Source organism: Prosopis cineraria, unplaced genomic scaffold (genome assembly GCF_029017545.1).
Source record: "Prosopis cineraria cultivar Desert tree isolate PC_DT_omini unplaced genomic scaffold, ASM2901754v1 PC10, whole genome shotgun sequence".
In the NCBI taxonomy this organism is placed as follows: Eukaryota; Viridiplantae; Streptophyta; class Magnoliopsida; order Fabales; family Fabaceae; genus Prosopis; species Prosopis cineraria.
In genome coordinates this window covers 29,863,846-29,885,685 of record NW_026555341.1, presented here as the reverse complement: position 1 = coordinate 29,885,685, position 21,840 = coordinate 29,863,846, and the positions used below count along the sequence as shown (strand labels likewise).

General features: G+C 30.5%; 1 long non-coding RNA gene across 3 annotated transcripts; it reads right to left on the bottom strand.

Moving 5' to 3' along the window:
* Positions 1–5,887: 5,887 nt before the first annotated feature.
* Positions 5,888–20,418, bottom strand: LOC129321218 (uncharacterized). 3 transcript variants are annotated; one of them, XR_008595959.1, is made up of 7 exons: positions 20,322–20,418; positions 19,511–20,180; positions 19,017–19,153; positions 18,461–18,580; positions 18,223–18,283; positions 17,844–17,949; positions 5,888–6,155 (listed from the first exon to the last, which is right to left on the bottom strand). It is a non-coding gene; the product is annotated as an uncharacterized LOC129321218 (long non-coding RNA). The 3 variants fall into 3 exon arrangements; XR_008595957.1 differs by lacking the exon at positions 19,017–19,153; XR_008595958.1 differs by lacking the exon at positions 19,017–19,153 and having other exon boundaries at positions 19,511–20,226; positions 20,322–20,410.
* Between the last annotated feature and the right edge of the window lie 1,422 nt (positions 20,419–21,840).

Here is a 21,840-nt window from a genome sequence, read left to right as displayed (position 1 = left end):
TGAATTAATCCAGGTGGCTTCAAAATCCATCACAATTAATCACCAAGGAAAAAGAGGAGGATTTTATAGCCAAACAAAAATTCATAAGGTATTAACTCCAACCACTTAGGGTTATTCACCTTATACCTCCAAGATTTTTTTTTTCCATAAATTACCATAATCTAGTTTATAATTATTTTCATTATAAAGAGGTATGGACAATGTTTTTGTCACAACCTAAAAATCTAAGTTGTGACCGGCACATAGTGTAACATCTTAAGTTTTCAAATTAAGAATTATTAGTGTTTCCAAGGAAATTTTAGTCAATTTAGATAAATTATTGATTAATGACATTTATGGGTGACTAATATAGTTTGTAGATTCTTGGATAGCCTTAGAAGAAGGCTATGTCAATATTTAAGTAGGTCATGGCACAGAGGGGAGTTTAAAATTTTGGTGGCATTCTCTGTGTCATGCACTGTGGCGTATGTGCAAAAGTTGCACTTATCAGATCGCAAACCAGACCAAAAATCAAAAAAGAGAAAAGGGTGATGTGAGAGGAGCAATGGAGAGGAGCTTGTGGCTACTAGGGCTTGCTTCTAACGTGATTTTGGAGGCCTTACAAGCTTGATATACATTGGGTGAGCTTTCCTTTCTTCTCCCTCTCCCTCATTATGTGAAAATTCTAACTTTTAAGGAAATGGGGGCTTTGGTCTTAGTTTTCTTGAGTTTAGATCAAAGCCCTTGGCTTATTTAAGGTCTTTGGGAGTTAAATCAAGCCTTTAACCTTATGTTTATGAGTTTTATGGTGATTTAAAATTTTGGTTGAGGGTTTGAACGAACCCTAAGTATAATTTGAAGGTTTTGAGACAATATGGGGAATTAAATGATGATTTTGGTATGTTGGGATGTTTAATAGGATGGTTGGAGTGTTTTGAAATGGTTGGTGTTGTTAGATAAGGAACTAGAGTGTTATGGATACTTAGAACCTAGAGAATTTAGGGTCATTTGGAGTGATAATTGATAATTGTCACTTAATTATGTAGATTAAGTGTTGCTCGAGCTTTATTATGCATTTAGAATGTGTGGAGTTAATGTTGAGCCACGGTAACCCTTTTGTGTGTGACAAAAGGTTGAGGTAACAGAATCATTTGATTATATTGCTTAACTGTTTATGAGTAGATATTTAATTTATTAATTGAGATTTAATAAGCTTGCATATTATGACATGTAATTTTGTGAATGAAAAACTATTTACAAACGATGAGAATGGTGAAAATTTTATATACATTGGCTAAGAAATTTAAAACATATATGTGTTATATATGATGGGTATGAGCATGAGCATGTTAGGGGATAAGAGTTCACCCGTAGGAAAGAGTGGTAGAAGCCATATGGCATATATTTCCTTAGTGCCTAATGAGATATGATATTGGAGATTTTCTCTTTAGTATCCATGCAGGATAAGGCATTGGAGAGTGACGCTCCTTAGTATCAGTGATGTGGTGTTGGAGTAACGATACCCTGATTCATGTGCAATAGGGGGCGACCATAGTCTAGACATGGGATAGGATACTATTGGCCAGGTGATTCTACCATTAAAGGTAAGCTTAGACTATTGTGAATGTGCATTTGGTTCAAGAGTCTATAATTTTAATCGGGGTGATATGGAGGCTCAGAAGGTAGAATGATCATGTTAGTGATGAATGACCTATGTTCATGGAAAAGAGTATTTTGTAATATGCTAAAAGTATATTTTGGTGCTTAATAGCTTTACTCTCTTATAGTTGTGCATGTTAATTAATAGTAATAAATTATTCTATTACTGAGATGTTTATCTCATCCCATGATTATATTTTACAGGTGAGGGCTTCGGTAGGGGTAACGAAAGGAAGGGATGATTGAAGAGTGAAGATCATTGTTGTATAGCTATTTCCTTTCCTCTTTTTAGGTTTGTATTGAATATTGCTATAATATAGTACCAACTTAGGACATGACATTGTTTTGTTATAACTTGTGTAAGAATATGTGAAGTGTGCGTATCTTAGCCTAAGATTGCTATTGTTGTGATTAAATGAGTGTGCTTGGCCATGATACAATTACAAGTGATATATTTGAAGTGATTTATGTGTCAAAATGATCAAATCAATATGTGTGTTAAGTTTTATCCACCTCTTTGTGTTATTGTAAATTGGAGGTTTGGTGGTCATTTTGAATATAAATGCTTAATTATGTGATATGATTGACTTGTCATATTACGCGTGGTCTATTTGAGGTAATCAAAGTGATTCTATAGTTAATGGCATTTGGTGGTATGTCTTGGACACCTTTAGAAAGTGTTTTGGGTGAAAACAAACCATTTTGTGTTTGGGTGTCTATCTTTTTAAAAAATGATTATTTAAGTGTGAAACTAATGCCATTAGCCAGAGGGCTCGAAGATCTTAGTATGGACACTTGAACAGCTCAAATCGAACGTCGGATGATAAAACGACACGCTTTGAAATTTTATAGTGCTGTCATGATAGTAATCTGTTGTCATGACAGTAGGTGCACACTGCTGTATATAGCATTTGCATCGTAGTGCAAATACCTTTTGAGGGACTTATGCCTCTGTGTCATACGCTACAGCAGGTGTGGCTTGCGTTATGGTGGATGGGCTAGATTTTTTAGAAAATTTCCAATTACATTAGTTTGTTTTCAAGTGCTGTTTGATTTTCATGCTTCCATTAATATGGTTGATTGATTTTAAACTTTGGTTTGAACTTAAAGAACATTTTTTTTAAAATAAAGCTTTTCTTAGGATCCCATTATTTTAAACTAATTACTTTTAAACCCTTTAATTGTGATAACTTTTTTTTTGAGATTTTTAATTAATTTTGATTATCACAATGAGGTGTAAGTATGTTGTCTTAGTAATGTCAAGGTAGATATTATATATAGGCTAAGCAAACACAATTTCACTTGGCCTAGCCAGCCTAGGACAAAACTCAACTACATTAAACCAAACTTATGAAAACTTTTAAAAAAGACTAACTTAAAAAAAAAAAAATCATAATCATGGTTTGCATAAAATACTAAAATAAAAGTAATAGAATCATCAAAATCAATGAATAAATACTTATGTCAATTAAATAACTGTTTGATGTTACTATTGAACTGACATGCTACTACAACACTAGTTCTCCATAGTAGTCATGATACCATAAGATTTCACGTCATCTTTATTCTAACTTGTCCTACCTAATTTGTCCACAACATTTAATACCAGAGTACTTTACTTAACTATATGTTGATATGTAAAATAATGAATGTAAAGGGGAGAGTCTACCACTGATTCAGTGAAGCACAAACAACAAAGTACATGGAAGGGAAGCAAAAGTTGCACATGAGTTTTTCACAAACTAACTTTAAAAAAAAACTACTATAATTAAGAATACATACTCAAAATCTATATTTTAAGAAACGCCAATTTCCAATAGTTTTGTAATGAGCCAAATCATCACACAAGACATATGTTACCACACTTCCAACTATAACAAAGCTTTTCATTAATACATTCCAATATCCATGGTGGGAAATAACCATCCCACCTACCATATAATATATATGTGTTTGTTTCTTGTACATAGGTGAGGAATAACCATCCTACCTATATATAATATACAACACGTCATATAACTCATAGTGAGGATACTCACCTAATATATCAAACACTTCTACATATTTACACACATCATACAATTAAATAAATGAATCATAGGCACAAACAAACAAATAAGTAAATAAATAATTAGACAAAATTAAATAAATACCAATAGCTAAAAAACTCATTTATTGACAATAAATTAATTTTCATTTTTAAAAGCATAAAAATTGGAAGTATAATTGATTTTAACAGTAAAGGGAAAATTATAAAGAATTGAAAAAAAAGAATATACAAGTATCTCTTGAACTAAAACATCTATACCCATAATCATCAACACATACTTTACTCTTAATAAATTATTAATTGTTGAAATAAAATATTAATCAAAGTTAAAACCTTGACACAATTTCTTATGATATGGGATCATTGAACATAAATAAACATTTGGAGTTTGCTTCCTAATTGAATCAGAGGAAAATGAAACAATTAAGACTAGGATTGTTAGTAGGGATCCTTTTTTAGTCACTCTAAGACTTAACACTAGCTGAGGAGTTCTCATGAGTATCACCTATAGATAATATTTTTATCTGATCATTATGAATTTCCAAAAACCAAACTTCCTCCCCTCTCTTTAATTAAATGTATAAGAGTAGTAGGAGAAATCTAATTACATTAGAAGGCGGCGGAGGAAGAAAGAAAACATTAGGTTTAGGTTTTTCATAAAAATATATATTTTGAAAAAAGTTAAATTTAATCATTTTAAATGCTTTTGAAATATTAAATCTTTATCGAATATAGATATGGCTTCGTAAGATAATATCTGATGACTCTCTATATTTTTATATATTTTGAGGAGTTTTATTGATCTTTTAGAGAGTCATTTAGTTATTTTTATTTATTTGTCTTGTGTCTAGTATTTATTTTGGTGTTTGTTAGCTTGTCTTATAAATATTGTGCCTTGATTTTGTTTTAGAATGGTTTCTTTGGTTAATTTGAGTCATTTGAATTTTAGGAAAGTCTACAAGAGCTTGGAAGAGGTGAATAAGGAAAATATAATGAATTTAATGAAAAAAATTGAATTGTTATGATCACCTGCTACAGCAGCCGTAATAGCGGGTTAGTATTATAAGGCAAATTTTAAACAAAAAATGAAGCTCGCTGTAGCTGATTTCGTACCATAAACGCACAACATTAGTTTTTTTAAATAGAAAAGCGAGAAAACATGAGGGTTTGAGCGAGTTTGACTATTGGGAAGTTCTCTAGACCATAAGAGGCAATTTTGAAGGCTAGGCACTAATTAGGAACTTGGTGGAAGAGGATTCATCCATATATTGTGATTTCTTCTAGTTTAATCTGTTTTTCTCCTTCTTCTCCAATGTTTTTAGTTTGGCTTCTTAATTTTGCTACTATGGGACTAAATTTACTAGTGTATAGCTAGATTTTCTTCATGATCTAAGTAACTATGAACTTATTTATGTATTAGATACTATTTTCTCCTGTCATTCTATGATTGATTAATGTTAGTTTTAGGTTACTTAATCTTATTTATTGTGACTTGCTTGATGATTGGCCACCATTGAGTTAAGATTTAGGGGTTTAGGGTTTGTCTTGAAAAAGAAAATCTTAAATGGACTTTGAGGTTAGGTAATATGGGATTAGAATTTATTCTAATTTATTATTAGGATAGGAATATACCTCTTAGACCCATATAATCATATTGAACTTTTAATGCCTCTTGGATAATTGTGTTAACATTTACATTATTATTTAAGAGAGGGTTGTAATTGATTTAGAAGACAATTTAAACTAATTAGACTCTAGATTAACCAAACAAAATTAATCTTTTGTAATTTAGAGGAAATAGATTCTAAGAAGTAAACAAGGGATTAGGAGCTTAGGTCATCTCTTTTATGAAATTGTTGTTTGGCAGAATCAATTGCTTTTGAATCTTAATTGTTAGTGTTTTTTATTTATAAACTATCACGTGTGACATTCTTGACTTAAATGAAATTGGAAATTCAATGCCTACTTGCCATTGTGTTTAAATCTCTGTGGGATCAACTTTGATGCATTACTGTATTGCATATTGACCTGTATAGTGATGGAAAAATAAGTGATGGAAAATTGCGTTGCTAATCAATGAAAATTCTATCGCTAAATGGATAGTGATGAAATATTTTCAATGGTAAAACACTGTCATTAATTCGTTAGCAACGGAATTGCATTCCATTGCTAATTTCCTATAAATAAATTTTCTGTCACTATGAATTCCGTCGCTAACTTTTCAACGGGCTTATTCCATTGCTAATTCCATCATAAATTTATTAGATGGACCAAAATATCATTGCCATGTCACCTGGTGGACCAATGCCATCTCACCACCACCTAGTCACTCAGTGAACCAGTGCCACCTCACCGCTATGTCATTTGTCACTGCCATGTCAAATATTTTTACCTTCACTCAACTAGGTTCAAACTTGTAACCTCATACTCTTATGTGCCTTTGCGTCTACCCATGTTGCCAGTTGAGCTGAAAGAAATTTTCAATCTTAATTGATAAATTAAATATATAATACTTAACCACACACACATATTAATAAATGTATTATTTAAATTATTATTCAATATAGTATTTAAATTTACTAATTTGTTAACATTATATTTATTTATTAATATGGAAAAATTAATTTATATATAATAATTATTTCTATTATATTTTATTTAAAAAATTATTTTTGATAATAAATTTATATTAAATTGAAAAATATTTATTATAATTATAATTATATTAATAAATTAAATATATTCTATTATAATTTGTATCTATATAATATATAATATTTTAACTTTTTATTTTATATTATTTTATTTTTTATTTTTAAATAAGAATAATTAAGTATACAATTTAAATTATTATTAATAATATACAAATAATTTAAATATTTTAAATTATACTTTTTAAATTATTTATTTATAGCATAATAATAAATTATTAAGTAAATTGTATCTAAATATATATTATAAATAATTAAATTAAAAAAAATATTTATAACAGAATTATGACAGAAAGCTTTGTGACAGCAAATTCCATCACTAAATTGGAATATGATATCATAACCATAAGCGACAGAATTTGTCATCTGTAAATTTAGTTGGTAAATTATCTCTGACGGATTAGTGACAGAATAATGATAAAATTTTAGCGACAGAACATTTTGTCGCTAAATTAGCCATGGAAATTTATTTGTCACTAATCCACTATTTTTTTTAGTGACATCCTTTAAGATATTAACTAATTTCTCTCATTATTATAATATTTTTTACCATAACATTAATTAATTCACTCCTAAATATATAATATATTTTATATTTCATTGAGGATATCACATTTTATATTACAAAAATTATGAAGATTCCTAATTTTTCAGGTTGGATCAAGATTGTCAAAATAGTTTTTCAAAAATGGTTCCTTGAATGGTTCCATATTTTTGGACTAGTGAAGAAATACTTCCTCTGAAGGTCACACAAGGGTATGAATGTTTCAAAGAAAAGACCACTTTTAAAGAAATGAAAAGCCATTCTATTATTTTATCATATGAGGATACCATATGTTATGAGTTGGTGCTTCTCAGTGGTAATTGAAAAAGCACCTTGCCCTACAGTCAACTATTTGATTAGAAGATTCATAATAAAGTAGTGGGATAAATATACAACCAAGAATTTGCAAGCACAAAAGCAGTTCGTGGGTGGATTAAAATCACTATTAAGGCAATTTCACAACTAATTAAAGAACAAGCTACTGTATCAACTGCTTTTCTAGCAAAAAGAACAAGCTAATGGCCTAGTTGGCAGCTACCAAGACAAAAGAGGAATGTGCCTCTCTTATACAAGTAGCATCCCAAGCATCGCAAGCAGCTTCAAACACAAGACATAGTTGTCGACAGGCAAAAGTAACCACAATAAAAGTCACAAAAAAAATAAATAAAGAAATGGTAGACAAAAGCAGCCATTAATCAAAAGAAAGAAGAAAAAAAAAAGAGCGATGGGTGAATTGAGACAATTAAAAGAAATTGGTTTTTTAAATATTTTCTAAAAAAAGAAAGAAAAAAAAATTAGAGAAACTTATTATGAAGAATTAAGGCAATTAAAAGAACATATTTATTTCTTTAAATGGTTAGAAATGTATACTTATAATAATTAAATATTTAATCCCTTTATAGAAAATAATCACCCTTTTATAAGTTTTAACAGAACTAGAACTAGAAATTAAAAATGTAGAAATAATACATTTGTTACAACAACACACCCTCCATTGAAAGAAATAATAGTTGCTATAGGAGAAATTGAAATAATAGGCACCTTTAAAGATAATAAATCCTTGTTTTATAAAAAGTTTTGCAAAAAAGAAAAAAAAAATTATTTTGTAAGCAATCTTGAGTTTTGAAAAGGATGTGATGTTAGTGTTTGCATTTGAGTTTTAACTCTTGAAATGTTATTATTTTTAGTTCAAATCTGCTTTAAAGCAAGAAACCATTTAATTAAGTGTAATTGATTAAGAGAAGTAATAAATAGACTATATGGAAGGAGCCTTCAATTGTTGAGAGTTCTTTGTTTCTTGGTATTATTAATTCTTTAGAACTTGTTTTCTCTCTTGCTTGAGACTACACTTATGCATTGGTTATAGGAAAAGTGATTATGACCATTATTTAAAGTGCACGAGCCTTTAGTTAACCTTAATTACTTAAATATCCTTTGTTTGGCCGAAGAAAGCCTTCCTTTTTTGTTCATTTTTAAACAGTTGACCCTTATTTCCTAACAAATTTCATGTTTTGACATTTAGTATGTTTCAATATTAACTACTTTAAATTAAGCTTAGTAGATAACATCCATTTGACTTTTGAGGATATAATGCATAATTAAGATGATTTAAAAACATATTTATTTCTTTAAATGGTTATAAAGGTATAAGAACATATAATACATGTGTGTGTTTGTGTGTGTACCAAAGAGATGGCCTAAAACGGAAGAGAAAAGAAAAATTGGGGAATGGATAAGAGAAGTAGGAGGTAGATGGACTGCTTGGTTAGATCACATATTATCAAAAACTAAAAGTTGCATAAAATAAAGAATGAAAAATGTAAAACAAAGCTATAATAGTGATAGTCCATATAGTCTAGAAAAAAATAAAGTGAAAGAAAAAAATATAAAGTGCAAGAGAGTAAAGGAAATAGAAGAAGAAGAAAGTGCAAGAAGGTAGAAAAAGGTTAATGGAAATGTTTGTTGAAGAATGAAAAGGAGGCCTATAAATAGAACTCTCTTTAAGACCTCTTTCTTCTCTCTTTCTCCCTAGCTAAAAACTTTCCCTTGACAGGGACATTACAAGGCTTTTATATATACATTTGGGAATGCATCTAGTGGTCAATATCTATTTAATTTAATGGTTAACAATCTTCATTCAATGGTTTGCATGTTGCCACTTGTCAACAGTCAGCACTTGGTCAATAGTCAATGTCAACTATCATTGGTCAAACTTTTTATTCAACTGTTAATCTTCTTCAAGGTTAATGTCAAAGCAATCATCTTTAGTAGAGGTAAGGTAGCAATCAATTGTCCTTCTTTCTCCAACAAGAAGAGTATACTTTTTAATTAATTAGTTAATAAATGTCTTTGTATATGAGGTTGAAGCCAAGCATGCATGAATCTAGCTTTTTTAGTTGAGAAACTTATTGGTATATGAGGTGATGAGCTATTAGGGGTTCCATGATTAGACTACAGAGACATCAGCTCTAAAGTCATGAAAGTTTGTATAACCTTATGTGTGAAACCCTCTAGAGAATACAATATCCGCTAGGTGAGTTTGTATTGCTAAGGTAAAATCCAAGATAATGATAGTTTTGATGGAAAATGTAAAAGAGCTAGAAAGGTATCACCTATAAGGTTAATTTTTGATTTAAAATATAAAAATCCTTGTTTAATGGCTATGGCTATGGGTAGAATTTCCTCAGTAAATTAAAAGTAGTCCCATGATTTTATAAACTACTAGGGAAACTTAAAGCAATTACAGTCCTTTTTGAAATAAAGGAACCATGTATAATGCTAGTATTTGTTCTAGTACCAAAATATGTTATACCAAGCATCAACATAATCCTAATAATTGTATCCCATTAGCTCAAATTCGTCTGAGAATATCTTTAGTTTACTAGGATTTTGACCCCAGTCAGCAAGAGTAAGCACTTTTAATATCTACATTGTAGAGTGGGTCCTTGTGGTATTATGTCTTAAGGTTATGGATTCAGTGTCCACTAAGATAAGTTCATAAAGTTGTTGGGTTTTGTTCAAGTCTAGGGGCTTGAAGTGAAACAATTGAGGAAAGATTTGAGAGGCTATATGGTTTCGATTTTTTTGGGAAAAATTCTAGTTCAATCTTGACAATTTCTATGGCCATGTTAAGCCATGGGATGTAGCTGGTTTTAAGTTTCTGTACAACTTTAGGCAACTGAGAATCTATTTGTTTTGTAGGCTAGCCGTAGTCACTTGTTTATTTTTTAGGTTCTCAATGAGCTATGAAAGAGATATTATATATTTTTTGAGTGTTGAGGATATTATTTGGCTATCTATATTTATTCATAAATATTATTAGTAATAAAGTGTTTAATAAGCAATGCTTACTATGATCCTTGCATTCTTCTGATAGGAGATTAAGGGTTGTAGCTTTTATAGCTTTTAGACAAAAATATTTTGAGGGTGTTCTCCAATTAAAGGAGGTTCGTTTTATCTTAGGATTCTTATTTGATTTTAATGAAGTGGTTAAATTTCTTGGTGATTGTGACTTGGAGGTTTGGGCAGGATATCCAAAATAATGCTTTAAGTTTAGGTAGTATATGAAAAAGGTTTGAATAATGGGACCTCTATTGTAGGTTTTGCTTTTAAGTTAAGGTGTTCTCCTAAAATTTGGAGGTATTCATTGGTATAATTATTTTGCTCCATAAAACTTTGAATATCCTTGAAACTAATTTTCTTATCAGTTTGTTTCTATTGAAAAGGAGATGCCAAAAAAGGCGCTCTTTTGTCATCATGAAGGCTTGGTAGCTAGAAATTTCTTTGATAAGGGAGCTTTGAATCTATTAAATTTCTTTGATAAGGTAGCTGGAAATTCCTTTAGGAGCATGCCATGATTTAGTTACATTAATTGATTTAGCAAATAGATGTTCCAATTTATTGTCTAAAGCATAAGCTTCAAACCATTCAAAAAATGGAACACTCACTTGCAATATTTCAAGGAAGCTATAAATTCAAAGAGCCAGATCCTAGCAAACTCATTTTCAATGGAGTAAAACTCCTTTTGTAGAGATTTTTTATTAATTTGAAAATTAGATGAAATGACATTAATTTCATAAATAAGGTTAAAGTTAGAGATAATGTAGATATTTGATCTTCCTCATCTCTTTGGTAGGTTAGTCTAGGGATATTGGAAGAAGTATTTAGACTTTATAAGTGTATGATTGAGTGCCTAGGTAATTTTGGAGGTACAATTGTAAAGTTAGTCATTGATGTTCATGTTGTAGAAGAGATTTCTCTAAAAGAATTCTTCTATCAAACATAAATCCTACAATTCCCTAAAGTGCTTGCCTAATATTCCCAATATCATTCTACTGAATGACTTTAGGAAAGATGACTTTGCTTTGGCTCTATCAGTCAAGAATACAGTGGCATAACCATCTTCCTTTGGTATTAAAACATCTATAATGTTCTTATATGAAAGCTTTGTAATTTTACATTTAATATTAAAACATCCATGATGGTTTATCCATAAGGTAGATGGTTTTTTTTTTTGGTAATTATAGAAATAGATTGGACTTGCATGCAAGCTAGCTTCCATAATATTTAACATTAAGTTAAAAAATTAGACAAGAGACATCTAATCCTTCTTTAATTAGAGGTTTCTTGGCAACTTGGACACATCTAATGTGCAATGGCATTTAATGGATTTATTAGATAGAAGGAAAAAAAAATTCTTTTTAAGGGGTTGACAGGAATTACATCTTCAAATTTAGTAAAAAATTTTACTTCAATTTTATAGAGGGCATTTTTATCAAACTTTTGAAATTTTTCAATCATTAATATCTTGGTTAATTTCTTGAAAGTGGATTTCTTTCCTAAAAATGTTGTTTGAAAAGGATGATCCTCTTTCATGGAAGGAGGAGGAGCCAAAGATAGAAGATCGTTAGGAAAAGGAAATTTTTTTGAACATTTGTTTGTAAATCTCCTCTTTTTAGATATCATTACGTTCAAATTCTATAAAAATGTAAAGGAAGAATATTAGTCAAGATTTAAGAATCAAATTAAATATAAAATATTAATATTGTTTTAGTACTTTCTCCTAGCCATTGATTTAAAATGATTAATACACACAAAATATTCATGCATATGAGTTTCTACCATTTGGGTTTTACTGCTATAACGTCACAACAATCATAAAAATTTCATTTATATTTACCAAGAAAAAAATAAACTAAGAAGAAAATAATGATATTAACACATTAATATAAGATCTGATATATAATAATTCTTGGCTTACATCTTATCAATACATTCTTACTTTCATTTCAGGCTCTAATACTAGAGAGAGAGAAGGGAAGGGCTTAAAAAGCAAACTGGTAATTGTGCTACCTAAACTTGTATATAGAAACTTAAAACTAGCACCCAATGGCTAGATTAGGCAATAGAAATTGTCTAAATGCAATCATAATTTTTCCTAAAAAATCTAAACCATGTAGCCTCTCAAATTTATTCTTTAGGATTTCACTTCAAGCCTCTAGCCTTGAACAAAAGTCCAATAATTTTATGGAGTGTTTGATAATATGGACCCACTTTACTATGCAGATATTAAAAGTTCTTAGTCTTACAACTATTGAAATTATGTTGATATTTGGCATAAGATGTTTTGGTATCAGAATGAATACTAAACTCATACATGATTTTTTTATTTCAAAAGGAGTGAAATCCTTTAGCTTACATCTTATCAATATATTCTTATTTCTAATTCAGGCTCTGATACTAGAGAGAAGGGGGGTTTAAAAAGCAAGCTGGTAGTTGTGCTGCTTAAACTTGTATAGAAACTTAAAACTAGCACCTAATGGCTAGATTAGGCAATAGAAATTATCCAAATGCAATCATAATTTTTTGTAAAAAATCAAAACCATGTAGCTTCTCAAATCTGTTCTTCAGGATTTCATTTCAAGTCCCTAACCTTGAACAAAAATTCAATAATTTTATGGAGTGTTTGATAATATGAACCCACTTTACTATCCAGATATAAAAGTGCTTACTCTTACAACTATTGAAATTATGTTGATGTTTGGCATAACATGTTTGGTATCAGAACAAATACTAAACTCATACATGATTCCTTTATTTCAAAAGGAGTGAAATCCCTTAGCTTATATCTTATCAATATATTCTTACTTCCACTTCAGACTTTGATACTAGAGAGAAAGAGAGGGCCTAAAAAGCAAATTGACAGTCGTGCTATCTAAACTTGTATAAAAACTTAAAAACACCCAATGGCTAGATTAGGCAATAGAAATTATCCAAATGCAACCATAATTTTTCTAAAAAATCTAAACCATGTGTAGCCTCTCAAATTTGTTCTCGAGGATTTCACTTTAAGTCCCTAGCCTTGAACAAAAATTTAATAATTTTATGGAGTGTTTGATAACATAGACCCACTTTACTATGCAGATATTAAAAGTTCTTACTCTTACAACTATTGAAATTATGTTGATGTTTGGTATAATATGTTTCGGTATCAGAATGAATACTAAACTCATACATGATTTCTTTATTTCAAAAGGAGTGATCTTTATTTCAAAAGGAGTGAAATCCCTTGGCTTACATCTTATCAATATATTCTTACTTCCACTTCAGGCTCTGATACTAGAGAGAAGGAGAGGGCTTAAAAAGCAAGCTGGTAGTTGTGCTGCCTAAACTTGTATAGAAACTTAAAACTAGCACCCAATGGCTAGATTCGGCAATAGAAATTGTCCAAATGCAATCATAATTTTTAGTAAAAAATCTAAACCATGTAGCCTTGAACAAAAATTCAATAATTTTATGGAGTGTTTGATAACATGGACCCACTTTACTATCTAGATATTAAAAGTGCTTACTCTTACAACTATTGAAATTATGTTGATGTTTGGCATAATATGTTTTGGTATCAGAATGAATACTAAACTCATACATGATTCCTTTATTTCAAAAGGAGTGAAATCCTTAGCTTATATCTTATCAATACATTCTTACTTCCACTTTAGATTTTGATACTAGAGAGAAGGAGAGGGCCTAAAAAGCAAATTGACAATTGTGTTATCTAAACTTGTATAGAAACTTAAAAACACCCAATGGCTAGATTAGGCAATAGAAATTATCCAAATGCAGCCATAATTTTTTCTAAAAAATTTAAACCATGTGTAGCCTCTCAAATCTGTTCTCTAGGATTTCACTTCAAGCCCCTAGCCTTAAATAAAAATTTAATGATTTTATGAAGTGTTTGATAACATGAACCCACTTTACTATGCAAATATTAAAAGTGCTTAATCTTACAACTATTAAAATTATGTTTATGTTTGGCATAACATGTTTTGATATCAGAATGAATATTAAACTCATACATGATTACTTTATTTCAAAAAGAGTGGAATCCTAATAAGTTTCCTCAATTGCTTATAAAATGGTGGGACTATCTTGGATTTAATGAGAAAATTCTACCCTTAGCCATTAAATAAGAATTTTCATATTTTAAATTAAAAATTAACCTTGTAAATGATTCCTTTCCTGCTTTTCTACAATTTTTATCAAAACTATATGTATTAGATTTTTGCTTGGCACTTATATACCAATCCACTTATCAGATATCCTATTCTCTAAAGGGTTTCATACTTGAGGTGTTATGCAAGCTTTCAAGACTATAGAGCCGATGTGTCTCTGTGGTGCAATCATTGTTAACCCGGCTCATTACCTCAGATAGAGAGATCAATTAAAAAGTACACTCTTCTTGTTAGAGAATGAAGGACAATTAGATTGCTTTGATAATTGACACAACAGAAAACTTAAAGAAGACTTCACACAAGAAAATGAAGATAATTGCTTTAGCATTAACCTTGAAGAAAATTAACCAGTGAATTAAAAAGTTCAACTGTTGACAAGTGGCAACATGCAGATTATTATTGGATGAAGATTGTTAAGATGAAATCTGAACTATTAGATTAAATAGATTTTGATAGTTGGATACATTTCCAAATGTTTATATAAAGGCTTGTAATGTCCCTTTCAAGATCTTGAAGAGTTCTTTGTAAGCCTCCTTCAATGAAGCTTTCCATTAACTTTTTTCTACCTTCTTGTACTTTCTTCTTCTATTTCTTTTACTCTCTTGCACTTCAATTTTTTTCTTTTGTTTTGATTGTGCAAGCTATTGTTATTCTAGTTTTGTTTTGAATTTTTGTTCTTTATTTTCTGCATCTTTCATCAAGATGATGCAGACTACTACATTTTTGGTAATCTTTTAATTTCTTGCATATTTTATATTTTGCATCTTTGTTTTAATTTATGCATCTTTACTTTATATATATATATTATTTTATCTAAATATTGGCTAAAGTATACGTTTGGTCCTTTATATTATATATATTGAAATTGAAACATATATTCCTCCTCTAGAAATTTATCGGATGAGATGTCTTGATGCTCAACTCATGTCTCATCTCGACTCAACTTTCTCCCCCTTCTATTATGTCTCATTTCAAATTATTTTGGACCAAGATCGACATGTCCTAACATTCTAATCCATGGTTGCTTTACTAAAAGTCCAAATACAATTTCCTTCTTTTAAAGGAATTTTTCTAATAGATATATTGTGTTTATGAAGATTTATTTTGTTTAGATTTGTTATCTTCTAATATTTATGGCTAAAATCCTTTAGTCCTTTAATATAAGGTTTTATTTTAGTTCTTTGATTTTATAAAGCATATTTTTAATTCATTAACCCTTTATATTGTTAGTTTCATCACAATTTTTTACATTAAATCTTTTAAAATATTCTCTAATGTTGACATATTAGATTTAATTTTATAAAATAATGTAATCATTTGAAACTAACGGTGTTAAGTTAATGAAAGATACTTTATAAAATTAATAGAACTAATTGAAACCTTATATTTATTTTACTTAGATTTAAGGAATATTTTCTGTTCATTAAATATTATTAGGATATTTATTAATTATTATTAAGTTCATCTATATATTGTAAGCTCTTTAGATCAATAATACTCGTACATCACTTTTCATTTCTTTCTCCCAATAACTTCTTTCATGGTATTAGAATAGTTAATTATATTTATACTTTGTCTAGGTTGAAGATTTGTTTTATATAGATAAATGAGCCTTCCCTCCCTCTTTATTGTTTATTTCTTTTAAATTTTTTGGCCTAGTGATTCATTCCTGCAAAAATCATTCTGAAGTTTGCCACCTAGAGATTCATGCCTTTAAGAATCACTCCCAAGTTTGCTAGGGGAGAAGCTAGTTTACTACGACCGTTATTTTTTTCACTCTCGAGTTTGCCTCCTAGTAATTCACTCCCAAGTTTGTTAGGGGGATTAAGAGAAGCTAGCATGAAATATGAATCATTATTGAGTTTGCCTCATAGTGATTCATATTTCATGCCTCCAATAATTACTCTTGAATAGAGTCAATAATTCAAGCCACGAACCTACCCAAAAAATGTTAAGGCCAGGCTTGGGCTTTTTTAAAAAGGTAGCATATTTTATGCCTAATGCAAATAAGCTTGGCTATTGAAATTTCAAGTTCTATATGTATATAGAGTCGATAATTTTGGCTAGGCTTGGTTATATGATGGGCTTTTTGAAAAGGTGGCATACTAAAGCCAAATCCAAATAAGCCTAGCCCAAATTCAGTCTAACCTAAATAAGCCTGGTTACTAAAATTTTTGACTCTATGTGTATATAGAGTTGATAATTTTGGCCAAGCCTAAGGGGCTAGCCAAAACCCAACTGAAGAAAGTTAAGTTTGGGTTTAATTATATGAGTTTTTTTAAAAAGATAGGATACTTTAACCCTGACCTGCCAAAATTACCAACTTTACTCTCAAATTTGTTGGAGATCGAGAGAAGCTAGTTTTGTTTTAGCCATACCTTGCTTCTATATGATGATTCAACCTCCAAGAATCACTCCTAATAGGATCAAGAGAAGCCAGTGTGTTCTTGCCATACCTCTTCTTCACTCTTAAGTTTTATGCCTAATGATTCATGCTTTTGAGAATCACTCTCCCTAGGATTAAGAGAAGCTAGTACGTTCTGGCCGTACCTAGCTTCTTCACTTCTAAGTTTTTTGCCTAATGATTCAAGCTTTTGAGAGTCACTCCCAAGTTGTTTGCTCAGTGATTCATCCTCCGAGAATCACTTCAAGCATCTTGAGTTTGAGGGAAAGTGCTAGGATATATTATTTATGAAGATTCATTTTGTTTAGATTTAGGAAATATTTTCCATTCATTAAATATTATTAGGATGTTCATTAGTTAATATTAGGTTCATTTATATATTAGAAAGCTCATTAAATCAAAAAAGTATGCCTCTTTTCCAGTCTCTATTTCTTTCTTCCATGACGACTTCTTTTAATTCCAAATGTTTCTAAATTTACAAAAGGAAGGAATAGCATCAGCAGCCTCTTAAGGAAGAAATTAACTTCATGTGAAACTCTAATCTTCCAAATACTTTTTCATTATTCTTGTTTTTTTTTTTCAATATGCACTGGGAGCTTCATTCAACATAAGAACAACCAAAGAGTACGAACCACAAACAGAAGAGATAGAAGGAAAACCAATTGAACATCTAAAAAAGAAAAAACTACAACTACCCAAACCTATTAAGTAGGTGATTGGTCAAAAAGGTTAAAATCATAGGGAAGACTAAGAGCCAACTTAGCAAGATAGTTGGCCGTCCTAAATAATTTTCCATTATTCTAGGTGAACTTTATATGATGCAAACCCTGTCTATATACCCATCTATCTTCTCTCCTTGGCGTAGAAGAATAAACACACAGCAATCTTAGTGTCATAAATTCCCTCGTCTCTTTAAAACTTCAGCCATAAATGGCATATTTTTCAAATCCTTAAAAGGACAAAATAAGAGAAAATAGGTGCTTACTTGGCTGCCGAGGATCTTTCCAAAAACGAGTGGCCTTTCCATTACCAATGCTGAGAATAACATTGCCTTCTAACACTCTTCCTTCAGAAGTTGATTGATTCGGTTTCTGCAAATTCCCCAACCCAACTCACATAATTATTATAAGGGTTATATTTCCTTGTTTGACTTATTGGTGTGCAACGTGACTTTCAAATTTTTTTAGAAAATGAACCTTTCTATCAAGTAATTATAACCTCAATTTGTACATTGCAGCACCTGAATTTTATCACAGTGAATTAGCCATCCTAATCAAGAGTGTGATGTGTGTGCATAAGTTTATTTGTATGTGCATGTAGCGAGAGAGAGAGAGAGAGAGAGAAATAGTATGATGTATGCTCACTTCGTAATTGGTCAAATCCACTGGATCAGCAATTTTCTCTTACAAATATCATTCATGTTTTCTGGACGAGGAATACAATGACCAAACAATTGATGTCAGAATTAGAACAAAAGCTGACAACAAAACAAAGAAGAATTCAACAATTTAATCAGAGAAAGACATAGAATTGATTATTATTGCACTGAATTTGAAATTGAAACAGATTTGAAGGAAAACAAAGTGAAAAAGACATATATACCGCATGATCTAGCTCAGTCTGCAGCGGGTGGTCCTTTGCGGAATTAGTGTTCTTCGTCGACAAATACGAATTTTCCAAATCTATTTAGTTTAAAATTGATGGGTTTGACTTCTTATTTTCCTGTTCAAATCCAACACAGAACAACAAATTATCATTATCAAATGCATAATATAGAGGAAGAAACCTGGTTCAAAAGCTAGTCACAAGCAAGATCCTTTGAATCTAAGAAAACAGGATTTTCAGTTTATTTCCTTTAGGAAATATCTCTTTCCATTTTGCCATAAAGTCATAGCCGCGACCTCTTTTTGTCAATCATCCAGTTTTAGTTTAATGAAACACATATAAAGCCAGCTCTCAAAAGTTCTGATATACATAAATATATATATATATATATATAAATATATTCAATGGAACCAATAAAAGATAAAGAGCTACCAAACCATGCACATTTTGACCAATTACAAAGAAGGAATATGTGTTCGTTCCAGTGTTTCTAGCTTGCCAAGTTTCACAGACTTTTTACAATAGACAGCACTACAGTAAAATAGGCTCTCACCTTCTATAACACTCTTCTTCCCTCAATAATGCTAGACCAAATCCGGGACGGCCTACTCCATTTTTTTAAGCCTCATCAAAACCACTCTTCGGAAATGAAACCCCCTTTAAGATTTTAGCCCACAGGTGGTTTGGTTCCTGTAAAATTTCCCAACCCAACTTAGCTAAAAAGGCCAAATTATAAGCCTAAAAAAAAAATATATGAAAAAAAAAATTCATATAAACAATTCAGTCATAAATAATTTCAAACCAAAAAAAAAAATCATATCAATCAAATGTTTGACAAAATTCATAGCCCAAGTTTCGTCTTTTTTTAATTAAATATTTATCCTTCACTATTCTAAATATATTGTTTTTAAAAAAAAATTCAAAGGCTCTGTTTTCTCAATTCAATAAAGAATTAAGCTCTTCTAGGCCAAGAGCGCAGCCAAACATACATTTATGATAAACAAAATCTTGTCACAGTACAATATAAAAAAGAAAGCACTAGCATACCAAATTCAGTTGACAGTCTGAAGTAGAGAAGAATGGTGCCATCTGATCTAAAGATCAAACACTCCCATAAAAGTCATTCTTGATTCTAACCATCATCATGTCTTCTCAAGGCATCAGCTAAATCAGGACAAACTTAAATATACTAATCTTCTTTCACATCAATATTAAAATTTTTAACAGCATCCAACTTAGAATTCCAAAACATCGTATAATCACGCATTGTAGAACTTAATGAATCTACAATATAAAAACCTCAAAGATAGACCCATATCTGAGTTATTTCCATGAGGAAGGGTTTGAAATAGTTTTCCTCAATTGCAGTATTTATAGGAAGATCCTGTCCGCCCTCTAGATTGTATAAATTATTCCCTCGTTATTCACTTGTTAGAGACATTCTTCAGAAGCTGCCCATTGTGGCATGGTTGGTCACTCATGGCCTCTAGCAAGATGATCCAATTATCTTGGTGAAAGAAGACAAAGATCTTCTGTATTCCCCTACGAATCAAGAAGGAATTCTGAACAGTACAAAGACACCACAAATTTCTAGCACGACTCAATCCAGTTCTCCGATCCCCAAAATTTCTGCAGTAAAACCAGTTGCCGCCGATGACACTCCAACCACCTTCGGTGATCACGTCGTAGAGATTTGACGCTCGCACATGGGGGAACCCTAAGAGAGAAAGATTCAGGAGATACCCTGAGTTTCAGTGGCTCTCCTAATATTTAATCCGAAACAGAGGGAAGAAACGCGTAAACCTTCAAACTTTAATTTCCAGTTACATAAATTCATTCAAACATGAGAATATTTTACCTTGCAAGCTTGTGGGCTTGACGGAGATCGGATTGTCCTCATGAGAGGAATCACCATTTTTTGTTGATAAACCCAGAAGACTATGAGGACATTGTGGCTATTTGTCTGTGGACACCAGGAGCGTCAGGTTTTACGGTTTTAAAACACTCAACGGCTAGTGGTTTTGTGACCGTTGGATGGTTATTTTCAAATGTAATAATATATCCGGAAATTAAAAGCGTATAATGAATCTAATTTAGGAAGCTAACTATAGCCCCCATATCCAAAGCCCAAATAAAACATGGCTCGACGGTTCATTTTCAAATGGGTTAAGAGTAAAATATATTGACTATCCCTGTATTATGACTTAACCCTTTTATTTTGAAAGCACACATAAACTTTCCTTAAAATTAAAATATATGCGACATAAATTTCTATCTCTACCGACAAAATAATTTTTCTCTATAACTAAAAAAATTGTAATAAATAAATTTTTCAAATTTTTGTTATATTATAAAATTTATTAATTTTTATTTTTATCAAATTTATTGAAACTTGTGTATGTTTTCAAAAATTTGTAAAAACATATTTTTGTTCATCACGTATTATAAAATGACATAAGTTAAAGAGATTATATAAATAATCTAAATTTAAAATTTAAAATTTGTAAACTTGTTTTTTACAATGAAATTATGTAATTGTCAAAAGGGTTAATGAGCAAAATGAACCATGAACTCTTATTCGAAAAGCGCCCTAGACTCTGACCTTTTAAAATATGTAAAATAAACTCTAAATTTTTAAATTCGTAGTAAAATAAACCTTGACCGTTAATTTTTTTAATGCCATTACTGTTCACATGGTACTATTCACCGTGGGCCCAGTTAATGTCGTGTCATTATTAATTAGTGCCACAAATCCTTCATCATGCAAAATATTCATGATTATTAAAAAGTTATGGTAGTATCCTAACGAACAGGGTATAAGTCCAGACTTCGATAGAAACATGCATATATGAATATTTTATAGTTATTATCGTTTTGAAAATCGTTGGCTAGGATGGAGTGCTAAGAATAATATTAATATCTTATTATTTGGTTTGAGTTTTAAATCTTGACTAATATTCTTTCTTTACATTTCTATGGAACCTGAAGGTGATGATATCATAAAAGAGGAGATCTTCTACAAAGATGTTTAGAAATCTTTCCTTTTCTTGTTGAACTATCTCTGGCTCTTCCTCCCTTCATGAAAGATGATCATCCTCTTCAAATAACATTTTTAAAGAAGAAATCCATTTTCCAAAAATTAACCAAGACATTGACATATGGAAAATGCTAGAAGTTGATAAAAATGCCCTTTATAAACCAGAAGGAAAATTATTCTTTAAATTTTATTATATTATTAGATATGTTGAAGAATGAGTTATGGAAAATGTAACCCTTGCTGTGCCACAACCAACTCCTAATATTGGGAGTATTAGGCAAACATCTACAGGAATTGTAAGATTAGTGTTTGATAGAAGGAATTCATTTAATGACACTTC